General features: G+C 40.0%; 1 long non-coding RNA gene across 1 annotated transcript; it reads right to left on the bottom strand.

Annotated features, from left to right (window-relative positions):
* Nucleotides 1-367: 367 nt before the first annotated feature.
* On the bottom strand, nt 368-1896 carry LOC135415494 (uncharacterized). The gene is made up of 2 exons (XR_010431164.1): nt 1779-1896; nt 368-1400 (listed from the first exon to the last, which is right to left on the bottom strand). It is a non-coding gene; the product is annotated as an uncharacterized LOC135415494 (long non-coding RNA).
* Between the last annotated feature and the right edge of the window lie 9966 nt (nt 1897-11862).

Here is an 11862-nt window from a genome sequence, read left to right as displayed (position 1 = left end):
CAATAACAGCCTGGATTTTAGCAGAGAACAAGTCACTTTGTGGATCTGGATTTCAGGCATTAAATCAAGGCCCAGTTGTTCAGCTATTATTTATATTTTATGGGTATTGCCAAATAATTCAAAAAACTGTGATTAATGCAACCCACTTCAGAACCTCTCCATTGTGCCACAGCAAATTAGCAAGGGTCTGTCTGAGTAGGGAAAGTTGATGTAGGAGAAATATCCCCATTTCTTCTTTCTGAGGTAGTAGAACAATCTTAAATATCCAAGTTTCCTTCCATGTTTCTTCCTCTAAGGGTACTTGATCCAACAGCCCTGAAAGAGATGGGAATTCTCATGGAGAGAGTGGTCAGGCACCTTCTGGGACTTGTGGCTTAAGGACTTAATTTTATTTGACTTTACTGTAAGCTGTTTCTGCTCTGAAGGGGAAACTCATCCTGTTGCTTTCAGTGGTACATAAAAGGTCAGCTTGTTTTCCTCAGACTTCCTCAAATATGTTTTCAAGTGGCATAATTCCAGCTATTCTCTTCTAGTAGAGCTTTCAAGTGGGGAGAGAAACACAAAATTTACCCCAAAGTCCACATACATTCACAGTGATAATATCTTGATGATCAATCAATCTTGCTCCAGATGATAGCAATACCTGGATGATGGAAAAACAACCCTTAATTTGCTGCTTGAAACTTGCAGATTTAAGATGAATTTTAGCAAACTGGTCCTTCGTCTGTAAATGTTCAGAAATTTTTGCTTGGATGTATTTTATGTTCAGTTACCCATTTGACCACTGAATTAAACATTTTTTCGTTCACTTCCCAGTTGACCTCAAAATGTCCTCAATGCTCAGATATGCACAGATTTTTATCTGCAGGAAATGTTGCTTTAAAGACACTTTTCAAAGCTATCACATTTACTTTTTCATTTAGTGAATACTTCTGAGGGGGAGTGCTATCAGGATTAAGGCTTGTGCACTGACTGAAAATGCAATAATTACAGTCAGTCAGTGATTCCTTTCTCTTCCTTCTGTTCTTCCTCCAGCCTGATTCATAAATCAGAATAGAGAATTTCTTGGATTAAAAATTTCCCTGTGTAAAAACAAGATCACCTTAATTTAGTGTTTTTATGGTCCCTCCATGATGCTGGAAAAGCGGAGGAGAACCCAAATGGAGAAAGAATGGATTCAAGCACATCCTGCTGCATGGATCTTCTTTGTAACTCTCAATGCCCAGACAAGCTCTGGAAAAATCCATTGTGATTTCCAAAGCATTACAGTCACTTCACTGTCTAAACTGGATAAGACATTCCTGCTTCAAGTCCATAAAGCAGTTTATTCAGAAACTTTGCCACAATTATTTAGAACTAGATCAAGTGTCTGTCTGACATGACACGTCCTCACACACTTCCTGAAATATAACAGGGGGTTAAAAAATGTAGGATTAATTTTTTGAGTTACATATATGTGTATATATTTTAAATGCTATATAATTTTATATATTACATATATAACCATATATGAAAGTATATGCATTATATGTAAGCACACATACACATTAGATAATATTTTATATTCTAAATATAAATGTGATATTAATATATATTGTGTATTATATTATACAAATATTTTAAGTAAGTGTTGTTTAAATGTTATATATTTAGTTTTAAAGAATCATGGTATATTTTTATTAGTTTATTGCCTATTAGATTCTGAACAATTTCCCTTGTGGAATTTTATAATGTTGTTTATTTAGGCGTATATAAAAATAAATATTATTAACACTGACCTTAAATTCCAGCACATATTTTTCCTCTAAATAAGCTAAATACAACCATCAGTGCAGTGAAGCCCATGGCACTGAATCCTGTAAACAGATTTGAAGCCTTTAGCAGGGTAATTATAGTCAGTTGTTCCCCATTTCCCAGCTAATGGCTTAATTGAGTGCTGGGAACATGTGATACTTACAGAAAAAATTCATCATTCTTATAATTGACTTTTCCATATGACTCTTTGTGTCATTTTGTGTGTTCTCTTGGGCACAGAAGTGAAAGTCCCAATTTTTTTAAGTCTTTTCTGTTCCTCATTCAGGCAACGACTATGAATTGTATTCCTGTTGCAACCATCATTCAGTAGGATTGCAGCATTCCTAAAATTACAGATAGGAAATAAAATCACTAATCTACACCTACTAATAGCACAGCAGGATGCTGCTGTGAGAAAAGATTGGCATTTGTTCTTCCTAATTTCATATCCATAGTACACATTAAGTTTAAGCTGCAGTACCAGGAGTTTGCTTGGTTGCCTTCTTTGAACACCTAAACTACATGTTTATAACAAGATAACTGTCCCAGAAGAGACAATTTTTCAGCATAGATATTTTCATTGACTTCCCCAAAATTTCAGACATTTAAATCATTCCTTTTCTCCTTTTTCCCCATTTTTTTTTTAAATTTTCTATCTTCTGTTTTTTCTTTCAGAATTTATTCAGTTAAAAGACAGAAAGCGAATAAAAAGGGTTTGCAATTTCCTGACAGAACAATTTTTCCATTTGAAAATGCCAGTGCAACAAAACATATAGGGAACTGTAACCATTATAGCTATTTTTTAGAGGTTATTACTTACACACTTTGTAACAGGATTGTTGCTTTTACTGTAATAGAGGTGTCAAGGATCCCAACCTAATATTGGTTAACCCTGCTTTTCCTTGTGGATTGGAACAGGTGACCTCATGAGCTCTTGTGTAGCCTGAGTTAATACATATACCCAAGTTCTATCGTACCACAACAATAAAGCAGTTAAAATATTGAAATAGTTTTCTTTGGAGTCATAAGATTTTGATTTTTCAACAGATTACTTGCATGGAACTAAATTTGAAAATGCCCTAATCCTTGTGGTAGTCAAAATCCATATTGAATAGGTTTAATAAACAAACCTGGTGCTCTTTTATTCTCTCTGGGTATTATTCCTGGCATAAATAGACAGATGTCATTTAGCTTTAAAGGATTTAGGATATGGCTTATCATGATCTTTGAGCACATTCACAAGGAGGAAATCCATAATGTTAGAGCACACTTTAACCTAACAGAAGGCAGCAAAACCAGTGCACTGAATGGACATCAACAACAAGAAAATTGAAACAGTACAAGGCAAATGAAAGTCAAATGCATGTTGCTGGTTTTCAGTAGCATTGGTAAGTATAATTTCCAAAGTCTGTGGGTTTCAGTATCATTCTGTGCCCTTAAACACAGATTGTATGTCTTTCTGTTTAAAAATATGTCTTCCACCTTAAACCCATATTGGTGAGTTATAGTCAAGAACTATAGCATTTTATTTTTTTAATGTGTAGTATTTTTTTGCTCGATGATATACCAGAGTGTGGCCATTTATGATAATGGTCACTGTTGCCCTCAACAAAATGACCTCTCTTTGAGACACAAATTCTCACTTGCTCAAACACATGGCATCCATTTATCCACCTGAAAAAAGGTTTATGCCAAAAGCAGAAAACTTAGTTTTTTGAGCCATTTCTCCAACAGCAACGTCCCTCTTTTTATAGCCTTTCTTCTGCTCCAAGTTATTATTATTCTCACGCTGCACCGTGTTTCACACCATAACATGTTTATTGGCAGCAATGTGTGATGTCCCAGGCAGCACAGGAATCCACAATTTACTGACTCCCTTCCCCTCCAGTGAGCATTAAAAGATGTTCCAATTGATCTCAGGATGCTCCTTGGTGGCCTTTGGGCTAACCTGAATGGCAGCTTGTCCTCTTGGTACCTGAGGTTTGGGCTGAAGCAGAGAGTTGAACTTGTATAAAACTCGTAATTCTTTGTGCTCATCCGATACTTGTAGTTTCTGTGTGCCCTGCACAGATTGTGCCCACACTTAGGAAGAATTATGACTTTTATCCTTAGTGCCATCCTCGAACTATCAGGTCTGTTGCCTATTTATATAAATTCTCATGCAGCCCCTACAGTCAAAATCAACCAGGACTCTGATGCTGCTTTCAACCTTCTATTTGCTGACAAATGTTGCAAATGGTTTTCCCCAGGACCACTTGGTAGAAATGGGTTCACAAAGGCTGGCATGTCTTGGATAATTTAAGGAGTGCTCTCAACTCAGGGTGAGCCTGTCTCAGTGATAGGAGGGAAATACAAATACAGGTTAGAGCTCTGTTCCCTCCCCTCAGAAGCTCTGTCAATGCATCAAGCAAGCTCAGAAAACAGTGCAGGTGACCAGGGTGTGACTGTCTGCTCTGAGCAGAGCTGAAGTGGCCCCTGGACTCTTTTGGTTGTATCACCACTTGTTACAAAAGGTCTATGAAGGAGATTAGAGGGATGGAACACCCTTCATACGAGGAAAGGCTGAGAGAACTGAGATTGTGAGGCTCAGAGAAGAGAAGTGTTCAAAACCGGGTGGGATGGGGCTTTCAGAAACCTGATCTAGTAGAAGGTATCCCTGCCCGTGGCAGGGCGGTTGGAACAAGATGAGCTTTGAGGCTCCCTTCCAACCCAAACCATTCTATAATTCTATTACCTTAAACACATAGTACAAAAGTAGAGTATTAAATTTAGGTCCCTTAATCTTCACCTGAATGCTCCTAGAACAGATCAGCTCCATTAGATACCCAGTGCCACTGGAAATGCTCTACTGTATCCAGGGCATCTTCTCAGAGCAAGTAGATATGACCAGGATCTTTGGGAACCCACATCCTTGTGGAGAAGATGGGAATCTTTGCAAGGTGGCCCAGGACATCGGTGTGATCTAAAAGCTGAGACTGTGGTTCCTCTGACCAAATGTGGGCATCCCCTGTGAGATAAGATAAATTGCATCTACACTAATGACTTTATCTCTCCTCAACTATAAAAGGGAACTTGATTCAAAGGTGATGCCCATAGGGAGAACACCCACACTAACCCTACCTTCAAACTCTCTTTGCAGTCAGTGAGGAGAGACAGACACCTTGTCTGGGACTGGAACAAGCTGCCATCTGGAAGTATTCATCTTTATCTGCAGATAGAGCCTAGAAACCACACTCTAAATTGATACAACTTAGACTTCATTGGCAAAAATACACTTTTTTTAGTATCAGCTCTTCCTTTCCTAATCTATTAGAAGGATCCCCGTCCTTAGTGTAGATCAAATCACAGTAACAATAGCAATGCAATTTATCAGCCTGGTGAATTTTAATATCCTAAATATACATGTAATTTAAGAAGATATTGAATCTTTTTCTTCCCTAAATAAATGTTCTTAAAACTTAATTGTATTTCCCTGCATCATTTAGATCGAGAACATTGTTAAACATCCAGAGATGATGTATATTAGAAGTGTTAAAAGTGAGTTATGAACAAAGGGATATATAATTTCAGATGGAGTGATTTTCTGAAATATTTAAAAATCCTGAAAAGTTAGTGGCAAATTATGAAAGGTGTTTAACAACTGTTAGGTCATGAGGTTATTTTAGAGGTCTGTGCATGCAGCTGAACTATCTTGTCCAAAGAGCCGGAAAATCTATAGAAAAGTGATAGTACTAATTTAGGAATACTTTAAACTGGACACTTTTTATCTGTTGTGCTGATGTATCTGGCAAATATTTATCCTTAAGCACAGGGCTGTGAAACAGTAATGAAAAACTAAGCAAAACAAAATGACATCACCTGTCTTGGAGGAAACTTCCGCCTGTCCTTTCTTCTATTTCATTTTGCCTTCATCATGATGCCTACATCATCCCCGTAAAGAAAAAGTTATATTATTATCATTGGGTTAATGGTGTTGTCCAATCTATATTTATCCAATCTATATTTAATTTTGTCGTAGTATTCCCCAAAACTGTGATATTTTCAGCCAGGCTCTATTCTTCTAAAACTTAGAATATAGATTTGTCTCTGGGAGTTTCAGAATCATTATCCTCTTACGCAAAGCAGGAGATCAATACCTTGAAATATTTACTTATATACAGAGCTATGTGAAAACCAGGAATCGTTGATTAGGATTAGATCAGTTCATCTGTTCAAATATCTTGCCTCAAATTTTGGTCCAAACCAAGGGAATGATAGAAGCTTTTCCTGCATATTTTTATGTTCAACACATGAGCTACAAATCCGCCTGGACTTGTGCAAAGTTCTGACACTGTCCTGCACAACATCCTTGTCTGGAGAGACACAGATTTGATGGATGGACCACCCAGTGGATAAGGAATTGGCTGGGTGGTTGCACTCAGAGAGTTGTGGTCAATGGCTCAGTGTCCGGTTGGAGAACAGGGACAAGTGGTGTCCTCAGGGGTCAGGGCTGGGACTGGCACTGCTTAACATCTTTGTCAGGGACAGGGACAGTGACATTGATGTCACCAAGCTGTGTGGTGCAGCCAGCACACTGGAGGGAAGGGATGGCATCCAGAGGGACCTTGATAGGCCTGAGAGGTGGGACTGTGAAAACCCCAGGAAGTTCAACAAGGCCAAGTGCAAGGTCCTGCACCTAAATCAGGGCAATCTCAAGCACAAACACAGGCTGGGCAAAGAATGGAGGAAGAACAGCCCTGAGGAGAAGGACTTGGGGGTTTTTGTTTACGAGAAGCTCAACATGACCCAGACATGTGCCCTGACAGCACAGAAAGCTAAACATGTCCTGGGCTGCGTCCAAAGCAATGTGGGCAGCAGGTCAAAGGAGGTGGTTCTCCCCCTCTATGCTGTTCTCTTGAAATCCCACTTGGAGTGCTGCATCCAGCTCTAGGTTCCCCAGCATAAGAAGGATATGGGTCTGTTGGAATGAGTCCAGAGGAGGCCATAAAGATGACCAGAGGGCTGGAGCACCTCTGCTCTAGAGACAGGCTGAGAGAGTTGGGGTTTTTCAGCTCAGAGAGGAGAAGGCTCCAGGGAGAGCTTAGAGCACCTTCCAGTGCCTAAAGGGGCTCCAAAAGGGCTGGAGAGGGACTTTGGACAAGGGTTTGGAGTGAGACATCAAGGGGGAATGGCTTCAAACTGAAAGAGGGCAGGTTTAGATTCCTTATTAGGAAGAAATTCCTTACTGTGAAGCGGTGAAAGACTGGAATAGGTTGTCCAGAGAAGCTGTGGCTGCCCCATCCCTGGAAGTGTTCAGGGCCAGGTTGGATGGGGCTTGGAAAAACCTGTTATAGTAGAAGATGTCCCTGCTCATGGCAGGGAATTTGGGACTGGATAACCTTTGAAAGTCCTTTCCAACCCAAACCATTCTGTGATTCCATGGTTATCGTGTGAATTCAACTTCATTCTTTATAACTTTGACAGCAAAACTGTTTGTGCTCTGTTCACAAGCAATGTTATAAAATAATTTATATATATATGTATGTGTGATAAGAGTATCCCAGATTCTTCTTGAGTCTTAATAAGCAGATTACCCTGGCAATATCTCATACAATTAAATTCACAGTTCAGCTGTGCATTGAATAACAACTGTATTTGATCAGTTCTAAATTTTATAGCTTTCAGCCTCCTGGAGGATTTCCTGTTCCATATGTTGAAGCAGGAACACTAAACTTCCATTGTCTGCCTTCTGTGCAGTATCACAAGCGTATTCCATCATTGCCCCCCTCTTTGTTATCTTTTAGAGTAAAATCAGGTATAAAACATGTTTTTCAGTCTTCTCCCACCTGAACTCAGATCTGTTCTTGCCTTTCTCTGTCCAGTGATTTCTGTATCATAACTAGGCCTGTTCCAGAGTGGAGCTGCTGACTGCACTGCTCTCTTGTACTGGAATGGGCATTAGGTTTATTCCCCTCACTCAAATGGAAAGGAGAGACATATAAAGGGAAGTCCCATCTCCTTCTTGGTGGTCACTGTATCAAAATCTCTTTGCATCACTTCCTTATCCAAACACCCTCCTCTCTTTCTGAAGTACATTTACTTGTTTTCCCAACATTTGGCACTGATACAAGAGACTTAGGCTGTGTGTTATTAGTTAAAGAGGGATTTTTTTGGGGGGGTTATAGGGAATTGCATTAATCCAGTTAAAGAATAGTGATGTCAACAGACAAGGGGCAAAAAGAAGGCAGGTTCACAATCTGTCTTGGTCAACACGATTCAGAGCAGTTAAACTTGTGATCTGAAAGCAGGAGATGTGATTGAGTCCATCATCAGCAAATTTGTTGATGACACCAAATTGGGAGGGAGTGTCGACCTGCTGGAAGGCAGGAGGGCTCTGCAGAGGGATCTGGATAGACTTGAGAGTTGGGCTGATTCCAATGGGATGAAGTTCAATAAAGCCAAGTGCCGGGTCCTGCACTTTGGCCACAACAACCCCCTGCAGCGCTACAGGCTGGGGACAGAGTGGCTGGAGAGCAGCCAGGCAGAAAGGGACCTGGGGGTACTAATTGACAGGAAGTTCAACATGAGCCAGCAGTGTGCCCAGGTGGCCAAGAAGGCCAATGGGATCTTGTCCTGTATCAAAAATAGCGTGGCCAGCAGGAGCAGGGAAGTGATCCTTCCCCTGTACTCTGCGTTGGTGAGGCCACACCTTGAGTATTGTGTTCAGTTCTGGGCCCCTCAGTTCAGAAAGGATATTGAGGTGCTAGAGCGGGTCCAGAGAAGAGCAACAAGGCTGGTGAAGGGACTGGAGCATAAGTCCTATGGGGAGAGGCTGAGGGAGCTGGGGTTGTTTAGCCTGGAGAAGAGGAGGCTCAGAGGTGACCTCATCACCGTCTATAACTACCTGAAGGGAAGTTCTAGCCAGGTGGGGGTTGGTCTCTTCTCTCAGGCACTCAGCAATAGGACAAGGGGACACGGGCTTAAGCTCCGCCAGGGGAAATTTAAGTTGGATATCAGGAGAAAATTCTTTACAGAGAGAGTGATCAGGCATTGGAATGGGCTGCCCAGAGAGGTGGTAGATTCACCATCCCTGGAGATTTTCAAACACAGATTGGACGTGGCACTGAGTGCCATGATCTAGTAAATGGACTGGATTTGGACCAAGGGTTGGACTCGATGATCTCGGAGGTCTTTTCCAACCCAATCAATTCTATGATTCTATTCTATGATTCTATGATTCTGTGATATTGTACCGCCAGATGTGGTAGGGCATTGCCATTTACTATGAATTCACAGGAAGGAAGGGATGAATTATTTGTCAAATTTAAACTTGGGAAACATTTTTCTGTGGAGAACATGATAGAGACCATGAATTAGTTTCCTTGCAATTTCACAGGGATCTGAGCACACATCCTTTCAGCAACAGGTGGATTAAATCCACAATTTCTATTTTCTGCAACCTTCTTTGCAGGCACTGGATGACTCCTATAACACACCAACTTCTACTCCTTTCTAGTTTTGGTTTGGTAGAAAAAAGAAGAAAAAAGTCTTGTCCAACTGAGCTTTCTCAAGATGAAGGGCCTTGAATTATCTCCAATCTAAACAAACAAAGGGGGATAAATTATCTAATTTCTTGCAAACTTCATATTTTATAGCTTCTGAAATCTAAAGGGAGGAGCTCTTACCGCTGTTGAGAGCTACTGCTTGATTTGTGGTCACAGATGTTTGTCAATTAAGGGGTTGTGAAAAATTGTGAAGTTTCTGCTTTTCCTTTAACCAGCAGAGCTCAATCCTTGGCTGGGAAACAATATTCTCAGCTCATCAGGCACACAGAACAAACATTAGCTTATAACTTCTTAATTTCCTCATCAATAAATAGAAGATTTATAAGTATTAATTTGCTCCTTTTATGTCTGTGCTGTTCTCATGGCACAGGAAAAAAATGGGCACAATGTGTCTGATAAAGAACAAGTCTGTAAGAGGTATGGAACACATTTGCATCTTGTTCCACAACATATTCTCAGGAAAGCCATATGTCCCCATGCATTGCACCAGTTCTTGTCTGCAGCTTCACTATTTCACTCTCATCTTAAGCAAATTATTTGAGGTACAGCCAAGGCATATACAGGACACAGCCACACTTCAAGGAGGTGGGAAATAATTCATATTTTTGTGCCTTCCACAACTGCATAGCAAAAAATTCTTCAATGCTTTTGAAGTGACTGTGATTGATGTTCTCCATTGTAGCAGGCCATGTTTTCAAGGCCAGGTTTTCAAACCCAGGTTGCCTTTAAGACCAGCTTGGATGGAGCACTGAACTACCTTGTCTAGTGGAAGGAGGCCCTGTCCATGCCAGGGTGTTGGAATGAGATATTCTCCCTTCCACCCCAGGCCATTCTGTGATTTCTTCTGTGATTCTTGAACTCCACAAGCCAATATTTAGATCAAAAAATGTCCAGAGGTAAAAATAAAGTCAGCAGAGCATGAAATTATTCCACAAATGCCTGTGACGTGCAGGGCTACTTTGACTGTGTAGCACATTCACTTTTCCAAATCATTGTCCTTCTAAACACAGTTTTCAGACTATATTTTCCAGTGGTGGCCACTTGACATCCTTCATTTAACAAGGTTTTCCATTTTTGATTCAATTTATCACAGCCAGAGGTTTCTTCTGTGCCATAGGGTACGGAGTCCATGAATCAACACACTTCAGGGATACTGGAATTAAGTTTAATAATTGACACAATGTGAGCATCCTATTTGTTTGGTTTTTTTTTTTACCTCATATGCTGGTATAAAACACAGGGGTTTTTTTGTACATTTTCCTAAATATCTACATAGCCAAATACCTTTTTTCCCATCCTCATCTGCCCAAGAAAATCAGTATTTCCTCTCTTCAATGTGAACTGCTTTAGGACTACTTAGTTAAAATTTCAGTGAAGATTTTATTCCAATGATTGTTACAACAATGCAATAATATTAGTGCTTTAAATTCATGCAGTGTTGATCCTCAGTGTCCTGTGTCTTTTGTATTTTTTCTCAGTTTAGACTAAAGTGGTTTTATGCACATTAGAGTTTTACCTTCAAAGAGTTAAGCAGCTACATATATTGAAAGTATAACAATATCTCTATACCTCATTGATTTCCAGCAGTTGTCCCAGAATAACTTCTTAATTATTTCTCAAGCAATTATCTTGAAATCTAATTATAAGATCTAATTTGTTAAAGTTCTGGAGCCGGTACGACATTATTTTCCAAAATAAAATCAGGCTGGCTGGCAAAATTCTAATAACAGATGAACTTATTAGTGATTTCTCACTTGCATTAAAAAAAAAAGAAAACAAAAAATCCCATAATGATAGTTTTGAAACTTTATCTAAATATTTGTTGAAGAGTATAGTCCTTATTTCACATTGAAAGACACCTGAAAACAAATTACTGAGGGATGAATAGGAGGTTAGTTCTCAGAAGAGAAAACTGTTAGACTATTATTCTTTTATATTCAAGGGGATTTCCATTGCTTAGAGCATTTCTGACTATATTGCTTGAGAATCCTTTGGGAATATTCAGCTCTGCTGGAGAATGTCATCTCTGTCTACTCATTACTGTGGTAGCTCAGTAGCTGATGAAATCAGTGAGAGCTGCTCTTCACAAAACAGAGGAGGTGCAAACCTTCATGGCAGTTTCCTGAGGGGATGGACCAGTTTTCCAAGAAAGCTGCTATTCAGGTGATAAAATCTTGGACCTGCTGCCCATCATCACAAACGACTTTGAGAAAAGTGATCTTCAGGTGGGATAGAAGGCGCAGTGTTGTACCTGATGTTCTGGTTTACATATGGAAAATTACCACTTCCTTTGCCTTGTTGCCTGCAGGAGTTGATACCTCTCTATTGCTGTACTTCCAGAAGCCAAAATCACCAGCTTTCTGTATGAGGAGTGAAGCTTTGCTCCCTCGAGAGGCAGAGGGAGGAACACGTCTGGGTGACCTCAGTGTGCTGTGTTAAAACAGCTACAGTGCCACAGTGGGGCTTTACAGGAGAGGGAAGTCAGGGGACACACACAGGTGGCCACATCATTATCAAATATAAG

This window comes from Pseudopipra pipra, chromosome 1, assembly GCF_036250125.1.
Source record: "Pseudopipra pipra isolate bDixPip1 chromosome 1, bDixPip1.hap1, whole genome shotgun sequence".
Taxonomy (NCBI): domain Eukaryota; kingdom Metazoa; phylum Chordata; class Aves; order Passeriformes; family Pipridae; genus Pseudopipra; species Pseudopipra pipra.
Note: the sequence above shows the minus strand (reverse complement) of the source record. Positions and strands in the feature narration are given on the sequence as shown.